Source organism: Ursus americanus, chromosome 1, assembly GCF_024610735.1.
Source record: "Ursus americanus isolate L20-20 chromosome 1, mUrsAme1.1.p, whole genome shotgun sequence".
In the NCBI taxonomy this organism is placed as follows: Eukaryota; Metazoa; Chordata; class Mammalia; order Carnivora; family Ursidae; genus Ursus; species Ursus americanus.
The window spans coordinates 67806313-67833124 of NC_142127.1; the positions used below are offsets into that span (position 1 = coordinate 67806313).

The following is a 26812-nucleotide window of genomic DNA, read 5'->3' on the forward strand; positions in this document are numbered from 1 at the left end:
GAAAAGTTCTCAGTTTTTCCCTGGGTTCTTTATGTTTCTTTGTCCTTCTTACCCTTTTTGTTCAAGGCTTCTCTCTATGACTAGCTGTGGAAGATCCGTTCTGCCAGTCTCAGGTTGTTTGCAGGGGAAGTTGCAATACATGTAGCTGTCAGTGTGTTCATAGGATGAGGGAGCTCGGGATCGTCCTATTCTACCATCTTCCCAGCAACCAGAGAATTTTCTTCTATTTCAAAGCTAAATGATATTTCATTGTACTTATGCATTTTGCTATCCATTCATCCATCAATGTGCTGTAGTAGATCTGCTGTTGGATCTAGTTGGTTTGTTTGTTGTGTAAGTTCTCTGCTTCCTTAATATATCTTCTATTTGGTTGCTCTATCCATTATTGTGAATGGGTTATTGAAGCTTCCAACTACTGTCTATTTCTTCCTTCATTTATACTAATTTTTGTTGCACATATTTTAATGGTTTGTTATTAGATGTGTAAATGTTTAATTTTTTGCTGTATTTGACTCATTTATATAACTCACTTCATAAAAACTTTGATTTAAAATCTATTTTGTTTGATATTAGTATAGCCACCTCCCCTCTATTTGCTATTATTTGTGTGGTATATCCTTTCTCATCCTTTCACTTTCAACCTGTTTGTTTAAGTCTCATAGGTAACACAGTGTTTGGAGAGTTTAGTCCATTTATATTTACTTACTAATGAGAGACGTTTTTGTTCCTTATTTCCTGCATAAGTGTCATCTTTTGTGTTTGATGTTTAAAAATGGTGAAATTTTGGACTTCTGAAGGAAATGGTGGAGTAGAATCCTAAGCTTAAAATGCTCCATTGATACAACTAGATAACACACACAATAGTATAAATAACCTAGGAGATGACTGAATGGATTCTCCACATCAAGGAGTGTTGGCAGGGTGGAGACACTGTCTGAACTTCTTAAATCAGAGTCAGCAATCAGAAGAGTACAGATCTCTGATACTGGTGGACAAAGTCTTTTTTGCCTACCCTGGCTCCATCACACTGTGTGGAAGCTGTGCCAGGAACATGTGCATGGCTGTCTGATAGGACTGTTACTGTGCAAAAAGTTGAAATTGACCAAAATTAACCGCAATTTACTGTTCAAAACTTCAGTTGACTCCAAAGTTACAAAATAGATTCTGCCAGGACATTTGTTCCATAGGTGAGGAGATGGAATCCTGATTCATTCTTTCTCTTTTTCAGTCTTCTCTTTCAAACTCTTAGCATGTGTATGTTGGCCTGCATGAGCATATCCCATAAATTCCCTTAGGCTTTGTTCATTTTTTACTTTGCACTTCAGACTGCATGATTTCAATTGCCTACTCTTCAAGTTCTCTGATTCTTTTTTGTATTTTCTCAAATTTGATGTTGAATCTCTATGGTGAATGTCTTTTTTATACTATTGTATTTTTTATACTATTGTATTTTCCATCTCCACAATTTCTATTTAGCTCCTTTTTAGCATTTCTTTATTGATATTCTCTACTTCTTTTTTTCTGAGCTCTTTTAGTTGTTTTCTTCAGCTTATTTTTAAAAACACAATACAGTTAAAGTCTTTGTCTAGTTAAGTCCAATGATGCAGCTTCCTTGGGGATGACTGCTGTCAATATTTTTTTGCCTCCACTGTGATTGGAACATACATACCTTCCTGTTTCTTTTTATGTTTTGTAATTTTCTTGCTGTTGCTAATATTTTTTGGGGGGAGGGAACTTCATTTGTCTGTTTAGTGAGATTATTTTTGCAAAGTCCATTATTTTTTCAGGTGGAGTCACTAAAACCTTCATTCAGTTATCTCTACAGGCTAGAGATAACTCTCAGTGACCTCACAGAGATTTCCTTAAATTCCTGGATGCAATAATCAGAGAAAATAATAAAGATGTTCTTTATCTTTAAACTCTTTCAACAGATACTGCCTCAGAATCCATTTGTGACACAGGTGATTGAGACAATAACCTACCTTTTTTCCAGGCCTTCAGTGAATCACCAGAGAGATCAAAACATATAAACAAACCCAATTTTTGGATATCAAAGTTCCTATTGCCTAGGCTGGTAATAGTAAACCACACCAAAATTCACCAAAACGTACCAGTCTTTTTTTTAATAAAACAATGCCCTAGATGCTAGTGTTTGGCTAGTATTGAAATTTTAAGATTTGATTTTGATCTTACAAACTCAATAGATGTTTTGTTAGAAGGACTGATTCTTGGAGATTCTTACTCCACTATCTTCAATCTCCACCTAATTTATGTTACATGAAATTTTAAGGGGTGCCTGGGTGGCTCAGGTCATGATCTCAGGGTCCTGGGGTCAAGACCCACATCAGACTGCTTGCTCAGCAGGGAGCCTGCTTCTCCCTCTCCTCCTCACCTGTGCTGTCACTCTCTCTCAATAATAAAATATATATATATATATATATATATATATATATATATATATATATATATATATATATATATATATATAGTAGCTTGGTGGAAGTTACATAGTCCTGTCCTTTAATGCTAAGAAGGATAGACTGACTTTAAAAATTTTGGAATGAAATTGTATTAGTGGGGGTGCCTAGGTGGCTCAGTCAGTTAAGCATCTGACGACTCGATTTCAGCTCAGGTCATGATCTGAGCATCATGAAATTGAGCCCTGCATGGGACTCCGTGCTCAGTGTGTCTGCTTGGGATTCTTCTCTCTCTCACTCTGCCCCTTCCCCCCACTTGTATTCACTCTCTATAAAAATAAATAAAATCTTTAAATAAAATCTTTAAAAAATTGTATTAAGAACAAAAATCTTTCTTTATATGAGTTTTAGAGGCTGATGGCTAAGGCCAAGACATACCAAAAATATAAATCAATTTTTTTTCTTTCCTCTCACACATATATATATGTGGATGTGTTTTCTAAATTGTGTGTCTGGAAGGGATGTAATAATGAGGAAACCAAGGAATATTTCCAAACATAAGCTGGCAGAGGAAAGAAAACAGGATGTACAAGAAAAGTATAATGATTTAAAACTTAAACTAATTCATTGCAAGTAAGAAATTAAATAATAGGTGAATGTGAGGTCCTAAGACTCTTAGGGATGTTTTACAACTTATATGTAAATATTGGGCAAGAAGATCAAAGCAACAGTATAGTTGAACCTGTTCTGTATAGAGAATCCCGAAACATGTTATTCAAACTTCAAACAAATCCATTACAAATATATTGCCCTTGACTGTGGACCAAATTTTTATCCTAATTTTCTTTTATGTGACAATTGTGTGTGTGAGTGTGTGTATATAAATGGCTACTGTTCTAATATTTTTACTTGCATATGATTTTTCTTAAATGACAAATTGCTTTTGTTTATGAACTTTTAACTTAAATAAGCCTTCAACAAGCTACATTCAACAGCTCTCAAGACACAGTTAATATTACCTGTGTTTTCTAGTATCTGTATTTTTCCTTTATCCCAGTTATAGGAATTGCCTTCTGTTCAGGGAGTCTGGGCCCTATTAAAGAAAGAGACACACTGTAAAAATCTAAATTTCTGGCACAGAGATGTCCAAACTTAGACATTTATTTTGTTCAATTCCCATCTGTAAAATCAAAATAGAACAAAACCAGCTGCTTTGTTCTAATGATTGTTTTTGAGAACCAAAGTGAAAAAATAATGTTTTCCTAATATTCAGTTTCTTTGGGCCATTTTCTATCCTGTCTATCCTTTCATTAGTGGACCTTGGGTACATTAAATTTATCTTATTTGGTTTTATATCATCAAATCTTGAAAAATAATCCTTAAGAAAATTATTCTAACTATTATAATTGAAATATTTACCCACTGAATTCAATGTTGACCATATAAATCTATGAATGCTTATATTAGTGCCAGGACTATAATAACCAGATTATAAGATTCAATTCAATTCAAAACAAAACCAAAGAAATTTTGCATAGCAATAGTCTGCAATTCTGGGACTGGAAGACAACCCATGTTGACTCTAACATATTCCACATGTAATTCCCTATTTACAATATTTTAAGTATAATAACATTATAGCTAATTCTCAGTCACTATTGGGAAAAATATATATCATCCTACCTCACCCACCCCCTCTTAACAAAACAAATGATAAAAAGCACAAGGTATATCTAGGTAAATGTCATTATAAATTAAGTATAAAACATTAAAACTATTTCAAAAATAAATAGCACAAGCATGACCTCACTATCAAAGAAAATAAGATTATAGGCATTTGTTATGGGTTGAATTATGTCCCCACTGCCAAAAAGAAAAGAAAAAGGTAAAAATGTTGGAATGCTAACTTCTAGTATTTCAGAATGCGACCTTATTTAGCAATAGGGGTAATAATAATAAAAGCAAAAGCAATAAAATTAAAATGGGGTCATTAGGGTGGACTCTAATCCAATGACTGGTGTTCTTTATAAAAAAAAAAGGAAATTTGGACACAGATACACATAGAGGGAAGCTAATGTAAAGAGGCACAGGAAGAAAATGGTCAGGCAGAAAATGGTCATCTACAAAGCTGAGAAGATAAATCTATCTTTCCTTCACAGATCCTCAGAAGGAACTAATCCTGCCAACATCTTGATTTCAGATTTCCAGCCTCTAGAACTGTGAGAGATTAATTTCTATTTTTTAAGCCACCAGCCTGTGGTAGTTTGTTATGGCAATCCTAATAAACTAGTAAAGCATTATGAAAAATAATCTAGAATTTTGACGTCTAACGATAAATTCAAGGGTAAAATTTATTTTTTATACTTCTAAAATATTTTATTTTCTATTAGATATACATTATTTTCCAGGATAGGACCAATTTTTTTTATTTTTAGTTGCTATATTCTTAATTTTGAATTTGTGTAAAGGAAATTTATTTTTGAAGTGGGTCTCTTTTTTTAATTTAAATTCAATCAATTAACATATAATGTATTATTAATTTCAGAGGTAGAGGTCAGTGATTCATCAGTCTTATATAAAACCCAGTGCTCATCTCATCACGTGCCCTCCATCACCCAGTTACCCCATTCCCCCAACTCCCTCCCCTCCAGCAACCCTCAGTTTGTTATCTATGCTTAAGAGTCTCTTATGCTTTGTCTGATTTCATCTTGTTTTATTTTTTCCCTCCAAGGGTAAAAATTCTTATTCAAATTAAGATAAAGAGTAAATATATAATACTATATTATTAGAAACCAATTTATATTACTATAGTTTTATAAAATTACTCCATGTTTGTAGTGTTTTAGCCAAAGACAGCAATTTCCATATTTCCCTATCCAAATAGAACCCCCCCCCCCAAATTAGCCTGGATGATCCATGGGTATTGCTTTTTATTTGGTGATTCATAACATTTAAATATTTATCTCTTACTTTCTTGAACAACTTGGGGGGTGTTGATGGGTATCCTTATAATGTCTAACAACCACACTCTGTTGTTTTCTGGATCTATGCCTTTAGCTAAATTTTAAAATCTCTCTTTGTCACAGTTCCTTCATCTGTAAAACAGGGTTATTAATAGTAGCCACTTTCTAGGGATGTGATGATTAACTAATTTGACATATGGAAAGAAAGTAACAGTATCCAATAGCACATGTGTTATAGGAAGTATTTTGTTATAATCATTCATCTATCCATCCATTTATTCATTCACTCACTTATAAATTCATTAAATATTTGATTTTTACAATGTGCCAAACATAAACACTCTAAAACCTATATGTTTTCCTTATACAATTATATATGAATCATGTGATTAAAAAAGCCTCACACTTTATACGTATCTTTTTATATTGATATATATCTTTTTATAGTGTTTATTTTAAAAAAATATTATCCTTTGTATCTTTGAAAGCCACTCTCCTTCTCCTACATTCATAGGAAACTATTGTTTAATATTCACTTATCTCATTGTTCTTTAAAAATATTCATTTTTGCTTAATGTACATATATTTTTCTAATTATATGGTAGTATTATCATACCACATATTGAACTAACTCAACATTTTTTTGTGTTACATGCAGGTTGCTATGTATGTGTCTAACCTGTTGCTTTCAACTCCTCTATGGTGCTTCTACATACCTATGACACAAGTTGTGAACAGCCAAATTACCCTCAACATTTTGCTACCACAAATTTTACTAAGGTGAGCATTATTAGATGTTATTTTTGTACTTGTGCAAGAATTTCCTTGGGTTAGATCAACAAGCAGAATTGCTGAGCCATAGGGAATGCCTGTACTTCAACTAAATTGTGTCAGATTACTTTCCTAAATACTTGTGTCAGGTTACAGTAGCTTACACAATAAGGTTTTTAACTCCCCACAGTCATGGCCACACTTGACATTTTTCATCTTCTAAATTTTTGTCAGTCTCATAATTGTGAAGTTCTGTCTCATTCTTGCTTTTCATTGTCCTGATTACTGATGAATTTGAACATTTTTCAAATACTCATTGGCCTTTCGGATTTTCTATTGTAATGTTTGTATTCATGTCTTTTTTATTCTTATTAGATATTTAGTTTGCTGGGTTACCATAGCAAAGTACCACAGAGTGGATGGTGTAAACCAGAAAATAAAGTTTCTCACAATTCTGGTGGCTCCAATTCTTGGATCAAGCAGTTGGCAGGTTTGGTTCCTTCTGAAGCCTGCTCCTTCATTGGCTTGTAGATAGCAGTCTTTTCACTATACTTTCACGTGGTCTCTCCTCTGTATATGTTGTGTTCTAATTTCTTCTTATATGGATACCTGGCATATTGCATTATGTCTTCATTTTAACTTAATCACCTCTTTAAGGATCTACCTCCAAATAGAGTCACATTCTGAGATACTGGGTGGTAGGAATTAAACATATAAATACAGGGGAGCACGATTCAACCCATAATATAAGTGATGGAAAATTTACCACAAATATTTGAGGCCTGAATGACCTGCAGATGTAAAATACTGTTCTCTAAGTATAGGATTACTAACTACACCTTCCATTTATGTCATTAGTTTCTTCATATAGCTTCACTTATAACTAAATTTAAATTGGGTGGGAGAGATGTCACAATATTTTTTTTCAAATTGATAATTTCTACAAATATACTTTTAAATGATTATCTTCCATCTTTGGCCTTTTAGTATTTAAAAAGCAACTGATTATATTTTGAGTCTAAAAGATAATTAAAGGTGAAAGTTATGTTTTATAACAGATCATATTAAATATCAAACTACTTTTCTAGATAGCACTACTTTTCTAGATAGCACAATCAAATAAAACAAACTTCTCTTTGATTTTAGTACAGTAAGGAAAATATCTGAATACACAGAAAACCAAAATTTCTGCCTTATGATAAGGTCTTGGTAACATAGGAATTATTTCAAAATATGACTAATATTCTATGATTGAAGTACGTAAAATTACACTTTATCACATAACTTTCAACTACAAGTCTCTTTGTGTTCATTCTGGATTTTCTTTGTTTTAGAGTAACTGTATGGTACAAAATGTTTCCTTAGACCAGAAAAATTCCCTTGTGTCACTTAGAATAACCCTACCCATATTTCTAAGAAGTACAGAGAAGTGTGGTATGGTAAATGCCTATGCTTATACCTATGCCTTCTGGTAGAACTGGGGCCAGTATATGTTTGTCTGCAAATATTTATATGGATAGGACCTTTGTGGAAAAACTAATGTAACATGCTGCCACTAATTGTGATTAATACCTGTCTCATTTAATTTAATCCTTTTAACAATTCTATAAGGCAGGAAATATTATCCCTGATTTAAAATTAGTAATCTAAGACAGAGAGGTAAAGCAACTTATCAGGAGAAAATGCTTTTTATTCCTTTCTTTAGTCCCTAGGGATTAAAACTCAAAGTAGCACTAATTCAAACCCAAGAACTAGTTGCAGCTATACCATGTAAGTGACTTAGAGGTTGTCACTCCTCACATTATAAGAAAAAAGCTATACAAATCAATTTTTTTTAGTACTCACCATGGAACAGACTTTGGAAGGCAAACTGCTAATCTGGAGTCAGGTTCTTTCTGACTTTCTGAGTTTTGCCCACCTGGAACAGAAGCCACTGGAGCTATAAACTGGAAGGAGCATAAATGCTAATTTTGATGCATTTCTGCAGCTGAGTATGGACGAGTATAAGAATGACAAACTTCTGGGAGACCCTACACTTTAATCAGCTTTACCTCCAGGAATCCCATCAAGTAAGTTCTAAAAGTGAGAATCTAAGAAAGATTCCTTGTTTTTCTTGCAAGGGTGTAGGGGACACAAAAATAAAGTCTCTGGTACCTTTATATATACAACCAAATAATTAGTCAAATATCATAAATCCTCTCAAAGACCTATTTACCTCAATTTCTATTCCTTAATACATGTTTGGCTTTCCTAAAGGCAAGAAAAACACTGAAGAGAGAAGGAGTCATCAAATAGTCTAGGATATAACACAGGTGTAAATTACGCAGGAAATTTAAAATAACTGTAAATAGCATGCAAGAACAGATAAAGATTCCTCCATCTTAGAGTTTATGTAACCTAAAAATCAAAAGTAAATGCTAGAAATAAAAAAATGACAAACACCTTTGATGGTCTCACAAATATACTTGACATGCCTGAGGAAATAATAAGTGGACCTGAGCATAGAGCAATAGAAACTTTCCAAACTGAAATACATAAAGAAAAAAGAGAAAGAGAGTATCCTAGAACTATAGGAGAACATTAAAAAGTGTAACACATCAGAATGAAAAATTAGAAAAATATTTGAAATTTTAAATTAGCTGAGAAATTTGCAAACCAAATGACAAGCATCAAACCACAGAGCAAGAGAGCTAAAAGAATGTCAACATCATAAATACAAGCAAAAAAATAAGCATCCATATCTAGGCAAATCATATTGGCAATGCTGAAACCCAAAGAGAAACAGAAAATCCTGAAGGAAAAGGCCAGGGTGAGGGAAAACACAACCAACAAAGAAACAAGTAGGGTTTGCTTCAGCAGCACATATACTACAATTTGAATGATACAGAGATTAGCATGGCCCCTACACAAGGATGATGTGCAAATGTGTTTTATATCTTTTCAACAGATTAAAAAAGAAATCACATTTTTCAGAAACCTCACCAGCAAAAAGAAAGAGTGAAATATTTAAAAGAAAAACCCACCAACCTAGATTTCTAGAGCCAGTGAAATGATTCTTCAAATTTAAGAGAATAAAGAATTTCTAAAGCAAACAAAAATAGAAGAGAGGCATTCTCAGCAGACCTGTTCCACAGAAAATGTTGCAAAATATTCTTCACACACAGGGAAAATCAAATAGATCAGAAATTTGTATCTACATGAAGAAAAGAGGAGCTTTCATCAATAAATAAAGGAATGAATAGACAAACTTTTATTTCCAAATTAGCTTAAAACTTGTTACCTACATAAATATAGTCAACTGATCTTTGACAAAAGAGCAAAAGTAAGCTGGAATAACTAAATATCTACATGCCAAAAAATAAACAAAAAGGAATCTAGACACAGACCTCACTTCCTTCACAAATATCAAAATATGTAACCGATCTAAATATAAAACACAAACTAAAATTCCTAGAAGGTAACACAAACTAAAATTCCTAGAAGGTAACATAGAAGAAAACCTACATGACCATGAGTATGGCATGGTTTTTTTTTTTTTTAATATAATACCAAAGGCACAATCTATGAAAGAAATAATTGGTAAGCTAGACTTTATTAAAATTAAACATTTCTACTCTTGTAAAGATGTTAAGTGAATGAAAAGACAAGCCACAGAGTGGGAGAAAATATTTGCAAAAGACACACTTGATAAAGGACTGCTTTCCAAAATATACAAATTACTTTTAAAAGTCAAAATAAGGGTACCTGGGTGGCTCAGTCAGTTAAGTAGCTGCCTTCAGCTCAGGTCATGATCCTGGGGTCTGGGGATCCAGTCCCGCATCGGGCTCTCTGCTCAGTGGGGAGCAGGGAAGATCCTGCTTCTCCCTCTGCCTGCTGCTCCACCTGCTTGTACTCTCTACCTCTCTGTCAAATAAATAAATAAAATCTTTTTTAAAAAAGTCAAAATAATAGGGGCACCTGGGTGGCTCATTTCGTTAAGCACCTGACTCTTGATTTCAGCTCAGGTCATGATCTTAGGGTCATGGGATTGAGCCCTAAATATGGATCTGCACTGAGTTGAGGGTCTGCTTGAGATTCTCTCTCTCCTTCTGCCCCCCCACCACTCTCTTTCTAAGAATAAATAAATCCTTTAAAAAAAAGTCAAAATAAGGAAACAAACAAAACTCAATTTAAAAAGACCTTAACAAACACATCACCACAGAAGACATATGCATCTACAAAATAATTTCCACCATTTCAACAAATGGTGTTGGAACTTGATGTCCACAGACATAGACCGCAAACATTAAATCAAAATGAATCCCAGACCTCAATCTAAAACTCAAAAACTCCTATACGATAACACAGAAAATCTAGATGACCTTTAATCATGGCAATTCTAGACTTTTTGGAGATAATGCCAAAGGCACATTACATAAAATACATAATTGATAAACTAGACTTTATGAAAATTTAAAAATTTTCTTCTATGAAAGAATGTCAGGAGAATGAAAAGATAAACCACAGATTGGGAGAAAATATTTACAGAACACACATCTGATAAAGGACTGTTTTCCAAATTATGAAAAAACTCTTCAAACCCAGCAACAAAAGCAAAGTAGGTGAGAAGATGGCAGAGTAGGAGGATCCTAGGCTTACCTCGCTTGCCCCATGGTTACACTGAGGCAACAACTACATGTATTGCAACTAAATGGGAAAACACATAGATGGGAAGAGTAGATCTTCCACAGCTAGTCATAGAGTGAAGGCCATATAGAAAAGGGTAGGAGTAGCAAAGATGTGAAATGGAACCAAAGCTCCAGCATGAATGAACTACAAATGGGAGGGACATCACAAGCAGAGGGGTGAGGTGGTCCAACATCACACATGGCTCTGGAGACCTGCACTGGGAGGACAAGTCCCCATAATGTCTGGCTTTGAAAAATCAATGGGATTTAAGTCCTGATTTTTAAAGCTCCTGGAGTTAAAGAACCAACGAACTAAAATACTTGCTCTGAGACAGCACAGAAGCAGCAGTCTGAAAAGTGCCAGGAATCTATGTGAAGGATATCCATTAATTTTAGGACATGTGCCAGGGGGGCAAGGATCTACAGAAAATTTTTTCAGGAACAAAAGTAATGGGAGGTACCAATATTTGTGCCCTCCCCCAGACTAAATAGCTGAATGCTTGCAGGAGCCAATTCTAATTTTCTCCTATCTTGTTAGCACCCCTTGTCATGCCCTGGCATTACCCTTTGGTTCCACCCTACCCATTTTGGCAGACATCCCCCCAAAGGACTCCTGTCCCACTATACCCTGTAGGCAGCCATGGTTAGGACTGGCAACATTCCAAAGAGACTGCTGCAATTCCTGTAGCTGGCCCTCATAGCTGGCTATTCAGGGAACAAGTCCTGCCCTATGATGTTCCTGTAGCTGTCACAGTGGCTTATTGCAGACAGCCAAGCTGAGGGCTAGCCCTGCCCATCAGTGAGCCCACAACAGCTATAACCAAGACTCTCAACAGCCCATAGAGCAAAACCTGCCCAGTGCCCCTTCTGCTGGCAAAGTGGGTCATTGCAGCTAGCTGGACTGAAGGGCAACTCACCAGTGTGCCCACAGCAATCATAGCTCAGCCACAATAGAAGACTGCATGTAGCCCCCAGAGAAGTCACCCCTGGAGCACCTGGTTCTACTGACAAGGGGAATTATGCTACAGGACATCACAAGATCTCTTCTACAGAAGGCTACTTTATGAATTTCAAGACCAGAATGTATACCTGACTTAATACGTAGAAATAGACAAAACGAGGTGACAGAGGAATATGTCCCAAATGAAAGGCAGGAAAATAATCACAGAAAAAAGTTAAATGAAATGGAGATAAGCATTATGCCTGATAAAGGGTTCAACGTAATGGTCAAAAAGATATTCAGAGGACAAGAGAGAGTGAATGCACTCAGTGAAAACTTAGAAACTATAACAAAGAGAGTTGAAGGAGACAATAAGGAAAAAGAGAGACTAGAGGGATTCAACACCAGATTAGAGGATGCAGAAGAATGATCAGGAAGACAGGGTAACAGAAAAAAGCTGAACATCAATTATCAAAAAAGAATATGTTGAGGGACCTCTGCAATATCACTAAGCATTCTAACATTTGCATTATAGGGATCTCAGAAGGAGAAGAGGGAGAAAAGAGGGCAGAAACCTTATTTGAAGAAATAATAGCTAGAAAGCTCCTTAATCTGGGGGGAGAAATATACTCAGGTCCAGGAATTACAGATAGCCTCAAACAAAATGAACCCAAAGTGATTGCTACCAAGATACGTAATAGTTTACTTTGCAGGCCAGAATAGAGTGGCATGATATATAAAAATTGCTGAGAGGAGGAAAAAAAACAAAAACAAAAACAAAACAAAAAATAAGACTAACCTACCTGGCAAAGATTATCATTCACAACTGAAGAAGAGATAGTTTCTCAGACAAAAGTTAATGAAGTTCAACACCACTAAACCAGCCTTACAACAAATGTTAAAAAGGCTTCTTTAGGTGGAAAAAAGACCATAACTAGAAGAAAATTGTGAAAAGAGAAAATTCCACTGCTAAAGGTAAACATATATTAAAGGTGTAGATTTATTACTTATAAAGCCACTATATATGTTGACACAAAAGTAGTAAAATCAATTATAACTATAAACATTAGTCAAGGGATATATAGAATAAAAAGGTATAAAATATGAATGTGTTTGAACCTTAGTGACTACAACTTAATATAGACTGCTATAGGCATAGGGTGTTAAAAGTGAACCCCATGGTAACCACAAATCAAAAACCTATAATAGATACATGAAAAACCAAGGAACATCTGAAAGGAACATCTGAAAATATTACACTAATATTACTAATATTACACTGTATGCTAACTGAAATTTAAATAAAGACAAAATAATTAAAATGTGAACAAGTACATACCTATCAATAATTATTTTAAATGTAAATGGACTAAATATTCAATTAAAAGACATACAGTGACATGAATAAAAAACAAGATCATCTATATACTGGTTCCAAGAACTCACTTCAGACCTAAAGCTAAAGTGGAGAATGGAAAAGAGTATGTGCAAATGGAAGCCTTAAATGATGGTAGATAGATGCTATCCATCCAGGATAGCAATACTTAGACAAAATAGACTTTAAAACATACTATCATTTTGTAAAGGGCATTATATAAAGACAAAGGGACTAATCCAACAAGATGATACAAATACATCTATGCACCCAATTTAGAAGCATCCGAATACATAAACATTAACAGACATAAAGGGAGAAATTGACAATAATACAATGGTAGGGACATTAACACCACACTTAGATCAATGGATATATCATACAGAGTGACACACTAGACCATATGGCATTTACAGATATGTACAGAACATTAAATCCAACATCAGCAGAATACACATTATTTTTGAGTGCACATGAAACATTATCCAGTATAGATCATATGTTAGGCCACAACACAAGCCTGAACAAATTTAAGAAGATCAAAATCCTATCAAGCATCTCTTTTTACAATATTATGAAGCCAAAAAATATTTACAAGAACAAACAAAAACAAAAAACCTGGGAAAAACCACAAACATGTGGAAGCTAAACAACATGCTCCTAAATAGGCACTGGTTCAAAGAAGAAATCAAAAAGAAAAATATTTGGAGATAAAAAGAAAATGGAAACAGAATGGTCTAAAATCTCTGGGATGCAGAAAAGCAGTTCTAAGAGAAAAATTTATAGCTATACAGAGGTACCTTAAGAAAAAAGAGGTCTCAAAACTTCTAACCTTACACCTAAAGAAACAAGGGGACAAAAAAAAAAAAAAAAGAACAAACTAAACCCAAAATTAGTAGAAGAAACTAATAAATATCTGAATGGAAATAAATACAGACCAAAAAAAAAAAAATCATTTAAACCAAAAGCTGCTTCTATTAAAGGATAAAATTGATAAACCTTTGGCTAGACTAATCAATAAAAAAAGAGGAAGGGGCAACCATAAGAGATGCTGAACTTTAGGAAACAAACTGAGGGTTGCTGAAGGGGTGGTGGGTGTGGGAATGGGGTAATTGGGTGTTGGGCATTAAGGAGAGCACTTGATGTAAAGAGCACTGGCTGTTATGTGCAACTGATGAATCACTAAATTCTACCTCTGAAACTAATTTTTTAAAAAAGGTCAAATGATAAAGTAAAAATGAAAGAAGAGAAATACCACCAACACAGACAGACATAAGAGAATACAATGAAAATTTCATGCCAATAAATATCTAGATACAATCTTTTAAACTTGAAAGAAATAAGGCTCAATCAAAAGAATAGAAAAATCTAAAATGCAGTTTTTATATTCTCACCTCAAGAAGCTGGAGCTGGAACAGAAGAACAGGCCTAACCCACACACGAGAAAGCAGTTGATTAAGATTAGAGCAGAGATCAATGAATTAGAAACCAGGAACACAGTAGAGCAGATCAACAGAACTAGAAGCTGGTTCTTTGAAAGAATAAATAAGATCGATAAGCCACTGGCAAGACTTATTCAAAAGAATAGAGAAAGGACCCAAATTAATAAAATTATGAATGAAAAGGGAGAGGTCATAACCAGCACCAATGAAATAGGAAGGATCATTAGAAACTTTTATCAACAGCTTTATGCCAATAAATTAAACAACCTGAAAGAAATGGATGCCTTCCTGGAAACCTATAAACCACCAAGACTGAAACAGGAAGAAATTGATTTTTTAAACAGACTGATTAATTATGAAGAGATTGAAACAGTGATCAAAAACCTCCCCAAAAAACAAGAGTCCAGGGCCTGATAGATTCCCAGGGGAATTCTACCAAACATTCAAAGAAGAAATGATACCTATTCTCCTGAAGCTGTTTCAAAAAATAAAAACAGAAGGAAAACTACCAAACTCATTCTATGAGGCCAATCTTACCTTGATCCCCAAACCAGGCAAAGACTCCATCAAAAAGGAGAATTACAGACCGATATCCCTGATGAATATGGATGCCAAAATTCTCAACAAGATCCTAGCTAATAGGATCCAACAGTACATTAAAAGGATTATCCATCACGACCAAGTGGGATTCATCCCTGGGATGCAAGGGTGGTTCAACATCCGCAAATCGATCAGTGTGACAGATCACATCAACAAGAAAAGAGTCAAGAACCATATGACCCTCTCAATAGATGCAGAAAAAGCATTTGACAAAATACAGCATCTTTTCCTGATTAAAACACTTCAGAGTGTAGGGATAGAGGGTACATTCCTCAATTTCATAAACACCATCTATGAAAAGCTTACAGTGAATATCATTCTCAATGGGGAAAAGCTGGAAGCCTTTCCCTTAAGATTAGGAACAGGACAAGAATGCCCACTCTCGCTATTATTATTCAACATAGTACTAGAAGTCCTTGCAACAGCAATCAGATAACAAAAAGGGATAAAAGGTATCCAAATCGGCAAAGAAGAATTCAAACTGTCTCTCTTCACAGATGACATGGTACTCTATATGGAAAACCCAAAAGACTCCACCCCCAAAGTACTGGAAGTTATAGAGCAATTCAGTAATGTGGCAAGATACAAAATCAATACTCAAAAATTAGTAGCATTTCTATACACGAACAATGAGACTGAAGAAAGAGAAATTAGAGAATTGGTTCCATTTACAATAGCACCAAAAATCATACATTATCTCGGAATTAACCAAAGACATAAAGGACCTACATTCTAGAAACTACAAATCACTCTTGAAAGACATTGAAGAAGACACAAAAAGATGGAAAAATATTCCATGCTCATGGATCGGAAGAATTAACATAGTTAAAATGTCTATGCTACCCCAAGCAATCTACACTTTGAATGCCATCCCAATCAAAATAACGATGACATTTTTCAAAGAACTGGAACAAACAGCCCTTAAATTTGTGTGGAACCAGAAAGGGCCCCGAATTGCCAAAGAACTGTTGAAAAGGAAAAACAAAGCTGGGGGCATCATGTTGCCTGATATCAAGCTATACTACAAAGCTGTGATCACAAAGACAGCATGGTACTGGCACAAAAAAAAAGACACACAGACCAATGGAACAGAATAGAGAACCCAGAAATGGACCCTCGGCTCTTGGGCAAATAATCTTTGACAAAGCAGGGAAAAAAACATCCAGTGGAAAAAAGACAGTCTCTTCAATAAATGGTGTTAGGAAAATTGGACAGCTACATGCAAAAGAATGAAACTTGACCACTCTCTCACACCATACACAAAGATAAACTCCAAATGAATGAAAGACCTCGATGTGAGACAGGAATCCATCAAATCCTAGAGGAGAACATAGGCAGCAACCTATACAACATGGGCCACAGCAACCTTTTTCATGACACATCTCCAAAGGCAAGAGAAACAAAAGATAAAATGAACTTGTGGGACTTCATCAAGATAAAAAGTTTCTGCACAGCCAAGGAAACAGTCAAAAAAACTAAGAGGCAGCCCACGGAATGGGAGAAGATATTTGCAAATGACACTACAGATAAAAGACTGGTATCCAAGATCTACAAAGAACTTCTCAAACTCAATACACAAGAAACAAATGATCAAATCAAAAAAATGGGCAGAAGATATGAACACTTTTCCAATGAAGACATACAAATGGCTAACAGACACATGAAAAAATGTTCAAAGTCATTAGCCATCAGGGAAATTCAAATCAAAACCACACTGAGATACCACCTTATGCCAGTTAGAATGGCAAAAATTGACAAGGTAGGAAACAACAAATGTTGGAGAGGATGTGGAGAAAGGGGATCCCTCTTACATTGTTGGTGGGAATGCAACTTGGTACAGCCACTTTGGAAAACAGTGTGGAGGTCCCTTAAAAAGTTAAAAATTGAGCTACCGTATGATCCAGCCATTGCACTACTGGGTATTTACCCCAAAGATACAGACGTAGTGAAGAGAAGGGCCATATACACCCGAGTGTTCATAGCAGCATTGTCCACAATGGATAAATCATGGAAGGAGCCGAGATGCCCTTCAACAGATGACTGGATTAAGATGTGGTATATATATATACAATGGAATATTACTCAGCCATCAAAAGAACGATTTCTCAACATTTGCTGCAACATGGACGGGATTGGAAGAGATAATGCTAAGCGAAATAAGTCAAGCAGAGAAAGGCAATTATAATATGGATTCACTAATTTATGGAACATAAGAGTAGGAAGATCAGTAGGAGAAGAAAGGGGGGTAATCAGAAGGGGGAATGAACCATGAGAGACTGTGGACTCTGGGAAACAAACAGGGCTTCCGAGGGGAGGGAGGTGGGGCAATGGGATAGGCTCGTGATGGGTATTAAGGAGGGCATGTATTACATGGTGCACTGGGTGTTGTACCCAAGTAATGAATCATGGAACTTTACATCAAAAACTAGGGATGTACTCTATGGTGACTAACATAATATAATAAAAAAAATATCAAAATTTGAACAGACCCATTACTAGGAAGGAAAATGAATCATAATCATAAAATTTTCAATAACAAAAGTCCAGGACAAGATGGGTTTATAGGTGAATTCTACCAAACACTTAAGGAAGAGTTAATAACTCTTCTTTTCAAGCTATTTAAAAAATTGAAGGGGAAAGAAAACTTCAAAACTCATTCTCCACGGCCAAATTACCCTATCTACAATCAGACAATGACACTATAAAAACAAAAACTATAGGTCAATATCCATGATAAACATAGATGCAAAATATTCTAAATAAAACATTAGCAAGCCAAGTTCAACAATATACTCAAAAGATTATTCCCCACAAATAAATGGGGTTTATTCTGGGGATCCAAGAATGATTCAATTTTCACATATTAATCATTGTGATAAAATACATTAAAGAGGAAGGATAAAAACTAAAGGATCATCTCAATAGATGCAGAAAAAGCACTGGACAAAATACATTGTCCATTCATGATACAAATTCTCAATAAAGTGGTTTAAGATGGAATTCACCCCGGGGCGCCTGGGTGGCACAGTCGTTAAGTGTCTGCCTTCGGCTCAGTGCGTGATCCCAGCATTCTGGGATCGAGCCCCACATCAGGCTCTTCTGCTGGGAGCCTGGTTCTTCCTCTCCCACTCCCCCTGCTTGTATTCCCTCTCTCGCTGTCTTTGTCAAATAAATAAATAAAATCTTAAAAAAAAAAAAGATGGAATACACCCCAACATAATAAATAAAAGCCACAGGGAAAATATCCACAGCTAACCTCTTAATGGTGGGACACTGAAAGCTTTTTCTCTAAGATCAGGAACAAGACAATGATGTCCACTTTCACCACTTCAATTCAAAATAGTAATGGGAGCCTTAGCCACTTAAATCAGACAAGGAAAATAAAAGGCATCAAAACTGGTAAGGAAGAGGTAAAATTGCCACTATTTGCAGATGACATAATACTACATACAGAAAATCCTAGACAACACCACAAACCTATTAGAAGTTAGAAATAAATTCAGTAAAGTTCAGGATACAAAATTAATATATAAAATTTGTTTCTATATACTAATAGCAAAGTAGTACAAAAAGAAATTAAGCAAATAATCCAAATTACAATTGCACCAAAAAGAATAAAACCTAGGAATAAATTTAACCAAGGAGGTGAAAAACATGTTCTGAAAATTAAGACACTTATGAAAAAAAAATTAAAGAGGACACAAGTGGAAAGAGATCTCATGCTCATAGATCAAAGTAATATTATTAAAATGTTCATATTACCCAAAGTGATCTGCAGATTCAATGCAATCCCCATAAAAAAATATCAGTAGCATTTTTTTTTACAGAAGTAAAACACTATTCTTAAGTTTTGTAGAGAATCACAAAAACCCTGAATAGTCAAAGCAATACTGAGAAAGAACAAAACTAGAGGTACCACAATCCTAGATTTCAAGGTGTACTACAAAGCTATAATATTCAAAAGAGTATGATACTCACACAAAGATAGACTGATAGAGCAATAGGACAGAAAGATAAATAAACCCATGCTTATATAGTCAGCTAATCTATAGCAAAGAAGGTAAGAATATCCAATGGGGAAAGAGCCTCTTCAATACATGGTTTAGAGAAAACAGGACATCTACATGCAAAAAATAAAAAATGGACCACTTTCTTACACCATGCCAAAGGGGGGGGGGTGGTGGGAAAAACTCAGAATGGATTCAGGACTTAAATGTGATACCTGAAACCATAAAACCCCTAAAAGAAAACATAGGTAGTAATCTCTTGGACATTGGCCTTTACAAGTATTGATGGATATGTCTCCTCAGGCAAGGAAAACAAAAGCAAAATCAACTATTGGAACTACACCAGAAGAAAAAGGCTTTGCACACCAGTTTGCATTCCCACCAACAGTTTAAGAGGGTTCCCCTTTCTCTGCATCCTTGCCAACATCTGTTGTTACCTGTGTTTATTTTAGCCATTTTGACAGGTATAAGGGGGATATCTCATTGTAGTTTTGATTTGTATTTCCCTGATGATGAGTGATGTCGAGGAGGTTTTCATGTGTGTTAGCTATCTATATGTCTTCTTTGGAAAAATGTCTATTCATGTCTTCTGACCATTTCTTAGCTGGATTTTTTTGGGGGGGCTGAGTTTGATAAGTTGTTCATAGATTTTGGACACTAACACTTTATCAGCTATGTCATTTGCAAATATCTTCTACCATTTCAAAGGTTAACTTTTAGTTCTGTTGATTGTTTCTTTCTTTGTGCAGAAGCTTTTTATCTTGATGAAGTCCAATAGTTCATTTTTGTTTTTGTTTCCCTTGCCTCCAGAGATGTGTCTAGTAAGAAGTTGCTATGGCTGATGTCAAAGAGGTTGCTGCCTGTGTTCTCCTCTAGGATTTTGATGGTTTTCTGTCTCACATTGAGGTCTTTCCTCCATTTTGAATTCATTTTGGTGTATGGTGTAAAAAAGTGGTCCAGTTTCAATCTTCTTCATGTTGTTGTCCAGTTTTTCCAACACCATTTGTTGAAAATACTGTCTTTTTTACATTGGCTATTGTTTCCTGCTTTGTCAAAGATTAGTTGACCATATAGTTGGGGTGCATTTCTGGGTTTTCTATTCCATTCCATTGATCTACATATGTCTGTTTTTGTGCCAGTACCGTATTGTCTTGATGACTACAGCCTTGTAATATAGCTTGAAATCCAGAATTGTAATGCCTCCAGCTTTGCTTTTCCTTTTAAAGATTGCTTTGGCTATTTGGGGGTCCTTTTGTGGGGGTCCCTATTGTGGGGGTCCACAAATTTTGGATTGTTTGTTCTAGGTCTGAAAAATGCTGGTGGTATTTTGATAGGGATTGTATTAAATGTGTATACTACCCAAAGCAATTGGGTAGTTTAGACATTTTAACAGTTTGTTCTTCTAATCCATGAGTATGGAATGTTTTTCCATTTCTTTGTGTCATCTTCAACTTCTTTCATCAATGTTTTATAGTTTTCAGAGTACAGATCTTTTACCTCTTTGGTTAGGTTCATTCCTAGGTATCTTATGGATTTTGGTGCAATTGTAAATGGGACTGATTCCTTGATTTCTCTTTCTGCTGCTTCATAATTGGTGTATAGAAGAGCAACAGACTTCTGTACATTGATTTTTTTATCCTGTGACTTTTTACTGAATTTATGGATCAATTCTAGTAATTTTTTGGTGGAGTCTTTCAGGTATATACAAAAGAGATACAAAATGGTTGATATGAATTCAACTATAACAATAATCATTTTAAATACTAATCACTTAAATGTACCAATTTTAAGGCAGAGATAGTTCACTAATAATTTTCAGGATTTTTTGCATCTATGTTCATCGGGGAAATACCATATGACCCAATAATTCCACTAGTGGGTATTTACACAAAGAAAATGAAAATACTAATTCAAAAAGATATATCCAGGAACTTTGGGAAAGATGGCAGAGTAGGAGGATCCTTAACTTACCTCATCTCACAGATACACCTAGGTAACACCCACATCAGTATAAATAACCAAAAAAATGACCCAAAGACTGCAGAACAGGTTCTTGGAGGCCACATCAAAAACAGTAGGAAGGGAAGAGATACAGTCCGGAACTAAACTGACCCAAGAGGCTGTCGAAGGGAGGGAGAGACAATGCTGTCATACAGAAAGGAGAGGCGAAGTGAAGACCCCACCCCAGGCAGAGGGGACCTACACTGAGAAGATAAAACCCCATAACATCTGGCTTTGAAAACCAGAGGAGCTTAACTTTGCAAGTTCTTAAAATAAGTGGGGCTTAACATCAGGAACTTTAAAAAGCCACAGGGCAATAGAAACTGAGTGTTTGCCCTTAAAAAGACAGCATAACAAACAGCCCCCTGGGATAAAGCATAGAACCTGCAGTTTGAGAAAGGCCTAGGGTACATGGGAGGCAGATTTATTTACTAATCTCAGAGTATGTGGTGGAGGGGAAGGAATCCTTAGGAGACTTCTTCAGGAATAAAAGAACTTGTGTGTGTCACTTCCTCCCTGCCCCAAGGGACACCTGCTGAAACCAGTGCAAACATTCCAACTTGCTTGCTAAGCTTGTGCCCTGCTCCTAGGATTTTCTGTGGACATGCTCCCTCCCAAGTTGTCCAAAGCAGCTGTCGGTCCCTTCCCACATCAGACCAGAGCACACCTTGCTAACATGGGGCACCCTCCCATCTCATTATTCTGTGGACATGGCCCATCCAAACCTTCCTCTGCAGAAGTCCATTCAATGTAGCTCCATAAGTCTAGCATTGTGCAAGCAGCTCCACAGGGGCCAGCAACACTCCAAAGTGATGCCTCCTTTCTGGGAGAGGAAGATAACCACAGACACCAGTTCAACTGCACCACCAGCTAGATGTTAGGGGAAGACAACTTGTCCGGCTGCAGGCTCTACCCACCAATGAAAGCTTCTCATGGGACAACACAGGGAGAGTACCCTGCAGCACAGTGGGACCACAGCTCTGGCAAATACCCAGTCTGCCCCAACTCAGGCCCAAGGTAGCCCCAAAATGGCCTATAAACCAAACAAGAACAAAACCCTGCCCAAACCAGCAAAGAGAGTCATTAAAGATGACTGGACTGAAGGCAAATGCAGCTAAGTCAACAGCAGGACACGCACAAAAAAAAAAAAAAAAAAAAAAAAAAAAAAAAAAGGACATGGCTAAAGCTCCAGATACTGATGAGTGGGGAACATTGCATTCCAGGGCTCAAGAGGACCTCTTCTTAATAAGGCCATTATTTTTAAGAGCAGGAGATGTAGCTAACTTTCCTAACAGAAACAGATACAGAGTTGGACAAAATGAGGAGACAGAGAAATATGTCTCAAATGAAAGAACAGGGCAAAAATCACAGTGAGAGCTAAATAAAAGAAAGATAAGTAATATTCCTACTAAAAAGAATTTAAAGTAATGGTCATAAAGATATTACTTGAGAAAAGAGTGAAAGATTCAGTGAGATCCTCAATGAAGAGATAGAAAACATAAAAAATAAATCAGAGGAGCGCCTGGGTGGCACAGTCGTTAAGCGTCTGCCTTTGGCTCAGGGCATGATCCCAGCGTTCTGGGATCGAGCCCCACATCAGGCTCCTCTGCTGGGAGCCTGCTTCTTCCTCTCCCACTCCCCCTGCTTGTGTTCCCTCTCTCTCTCTGGCTGTCTCTATCTCTGTCAAATAAATAAATAAAATCTTTAAAAAAAAAAATAAATCAGAGATGAAATGAAACTAAAATTAAAAATACAAAAGAAGAAATAATTAGAGTAAAAGAAGTAGAATAGAGCAGCAACCTGGAAGACAGGGTAATGGAAAGTAATCAAGCTGAGCAGAAAAAAGAAAAAAATGAATAATAAAAAATGAGAATAAATTAAGGAACCTCAGCAACATGACCAAGCATAGTAACATGCACATTATAGGAATCCCAAAAGGAAAAGAGGGAGAAAAGGGGCAGAAAATTTATGTGAAGAAATAATAGCTGAACACTTCCCAAATCTGGGGAAGGAAACAGAAATCCACATACAGAAAGCACAGAGAAACCCCAACAAAACCCACGGATGTCCACATGAGGACACATAGCAATTACAATGGCAAAAGGTAATGACAGAGAATTTTTAAAGCAGCAAGAGAAAAGAGTCCTATAAAAGGGAAACCCCATAAAGCTACCAGCTGATTTTTCAGCAGAAATTTTGCAGACCACATGAAAGTGGCATGATATATACAAAGCACTGAAGGGGGAAAAAAATACACCCTGAAGCTAGGAATACTCTATCCAGCAAGACTATCAGCAGAATAGAAGGAGAGATAAAGAGTTTTCCAGACAAACAAAAATTAAAGGAATTCATCACCACTGAATCAGTCCTGAAAGAAACATTGAAGGAATTCTCTGAGTGGAAAGGAAGGGCCATAAGCAGGAGTAAGAAAAGTAGGGGAAAAAAATCAATAAAATTAAATATAACTATAAAAACCAGTCAAGGGATTCACACAATAAAGAAATGTAATTTAGGAGACCATATATTTAGAAGGTACCAGGGAGGGGAGTAAAAATTTAGTGCTTTTATACAGGGTTTAAACTTAAGTGATCATCAACTTACTATAGACTGCTACATACATATTATATATAAACCTACCAGTAACCACAAATCCAAAACCAGTAACAGATAAACAACAAACAAAAATAGGTAGATAGGTAGATAGATAGGAAGGAATCCAAGTAAATCACTAAAGAAAACCATTAAACAATGAGAGAAGAGAGCAAGAGAAGAAAGGAACAGAGAAGAACTACAAAAACAACCATAAAACAAGTAACAAAATGGCAATAACTACATACCCATCATAATTACTTGAATGTAATGGACTAAACAGTCCAGTAAAAAGACAGACACATGGTGATGAAATGGATTAAAAAAAAAATAAAAAGGAAGACTCATCTCCATGCTGCATGTAAGAGACTCATTTCAGATCTAAATACACACATAGATTGAAATTGAAGGGATGGGAAAATATTTATCATGCAAATAAAAGTGAAAAAAGGGCAGGGTAGCAATACTCATACTGGATGAAATAGACTTAAAGACAGTTACAAAATACAAAGAAAGACACTAGATAATAATAAAAGGAGAAATTCAACAAAAAAAATATTTACAGTTGTAAATATTTATGCACTTACATAGGACTACCCAAATATAATAAGCAGCTAATAACATAAAGGAAGTTATCAACAGTAATAAAATAATAGTAGGGGACTTTAACACCCCACCTACAATTATTTGAGCAGAAAATTAGCAAGGAAACTGTCACTTTGAATAACACATTGGGTTAGATATAACTTATATACTGAGGACATTCCATCCTAAAACAGAATAATACACATCCTTCTCAAGTGTGCATGGAACATCCTCCAGAAGAGATCACATGTTATTCCATGAAACAATCTCAACAAATGCAAAAAGATTAAAGTCACCATGCAACTTCTCTAAACACAACACAATGACACTAGATATCAACCAGAAGAAAAAAATCTGGAAAGTGTACAAATACATGGAGGTTAAATAACATGCTACTAAACAATGGGTCAACCGAGAAATCAAAGAGGCAATCAAAAATTTCATGGAGACAAATGAAAAGGAAAACACAATGGTCCAAAATCTATGGGATGGAGGAAAAGCTCTTCTAAGAGGGAATATTATAACAATGCAGGCCTACCTCAAGAAGCAAGACAAATATCTAACGACCTAAACTTATACCTAAAAGATGTAGAAAAGAAAATGAAAACCAGTATAAGGAAGGAAATAATCAAGATTAAAGCAGAAATAAATAAAAACTAAAAAATCAATAGAACAGATCAATGAAACCAGGAGCTGGTTTTTTTGAAAAGATCAACAAAATTGATAAACTTTTTAGCCAGAATATTCACACACAAAAAGAGGGAACACGAACAAAATCAAAAATAAGAGAAGAAATAAATGACATCACAGAAATACAAAGGATTTTAATAGACTATTATGAAAACTTATATGCTAACAAATTGAACAACCTAGAAGAAATGGATAAATTCCTAGAAACATACAATCTTCCAAAGCTCAATCAGGAAGAAATAGAATATTTGGATTGATTACCAGCAATGAAATTGAATAAATAATTTACAAATTCCCAACAAAAAAATGTCCACAACCAGACGGCTTCACAGGTGAATTCTACCAAACATTTAAAGAAGAGTTAATGCTTATTATTCTTAAACTTTTCCAAAAATTAGAAGAGGAAAGAAAACTTTCAAATTCATTCCATGAGCCAAGCATTACCCTGAGACCAAAATCAGATGAAAATACTACAAAAAAGAGAAACATAGGCCAATGTGTCTTATGAATATAGATACAAAAATCTTCCACAAAATATTAGCACACCAAATCCAACAATTCATTAAAAATACCATTCACCATGATCAAGTGGTATTTATTCCTGGGATGCAAGTGTGGTTTAATATTCACAAATCGATCAACATGATACATCACATCAACAAGAGAAAGGATAAAAAAAAGCATACAATCATTTCAATACATGCAGAAAGAGCATTTAAGTACAATATCCATTCATGATAAGAACCTTCAACAAAGGTTTGGAGGGAACATACCTCAACATAATAAAGGCCATATATGAAAAACCCATAGCTAACATCATCCTCGATGATGAAAACTAAGAGCATTTCCCATAAGAATAGGAACAAGACAAAGATGTGCACTCTCACCAGTTTTATTCAATACAGTACTGGAAGTCCTAGCCACAGCAAAAAACAAAAACAAAAACAAAAAACAGAAAAAAAGAAATAAAAGGCATCCACATAAGGAAGAAAGAAGTAAAACTTTCACTATTTTCAGTGACATGATACTATATATAGAAAACCCTAAAGACTCCACCAAAAACTAGGACTGGTTAACTAATTAAGGTCATAGGATACAAAATAAGTATCCACAAATATCTGTTCCATTTCTGTACACTAATAATGTAGCATAAAGTGAAATTAAAACAATTCCATATACAATTTCACCAAAAATAATAAAACACCTAGGAATGATCTTAACCAAGGAGGTGAAAGACCTATATTCTGAAAATTATAAAACATTGGTGAAAGAAATTGAAGATGACACAAACAAATGGAAAGATATTCCATGTTCATGGGTTGGGAGAATATTGTTAAAATGTCCATACTGCCCAAAGGAATGTAAAGATTTAATGCAATCTCTATCAAAGTACCAACATTTCTCACAGGACAAAATATACATAACCCTAAAATTTGTATGGAACCACAAAAGAAGTCGAATAGCCAAAGCAATCTTAAAAAGGAACAAAACTAGAAGTTATCATAATCCCAGATTTCATGATATAGTACAAAGCTCTAGTAATTGAAAACAGTATGATGCTGGCACGTGCAAACACACACACACAAAAGACCTATAGATCAATGAAACAGAATAAAAAGCCCAGATATAAACACATGTTTATTTGGTCAATTAATTTTTAACAAAGGCATCAAGAATATGCAGTGGGGAAAAAGAATCTTTTCAACAAATGGTTTTTGGAAACTGTATAGCTGAATGCAAAAGAATGACATTGGACCACTGTCTT

The 26812-nt window shown here is 35.3% G+C and overlaps 1 long non-coding RNA gene and 1 pseudogene across 2 annotated transcripts in view; both read left to right on the forward strand.

The window, feature by feature from the left end:
• The window catches only part of LOC123798154 (uncharacterized), a 373819-nt gene that overhangs the window by 307962 nt on the left and 39045 nt on the right, over nucleotides 1-26812 (forward strand). Inside the window, exons 3-4 of one of the 2 annotated variants that reach the window (XR_006781188.2) lie at nucleotides 6039-6160; nucleotides 8139-14003. This is a non-coding gene — a long non-coding RNA (uncharacterized LOC123798154). Of the gene's footprint in view, nucleotides 1-6038; nucleotides 6161-8138; nucleotides 14004-26812 lie in introns of those variants that run through there. The other variant, XR_006781187.2, reaches the window with a different exon arrangement.
• LOC123798342 (U6 spliceosomal RNA) lies at nucleotides 8999-9091 on the forward strand (annotated as a pseudogene).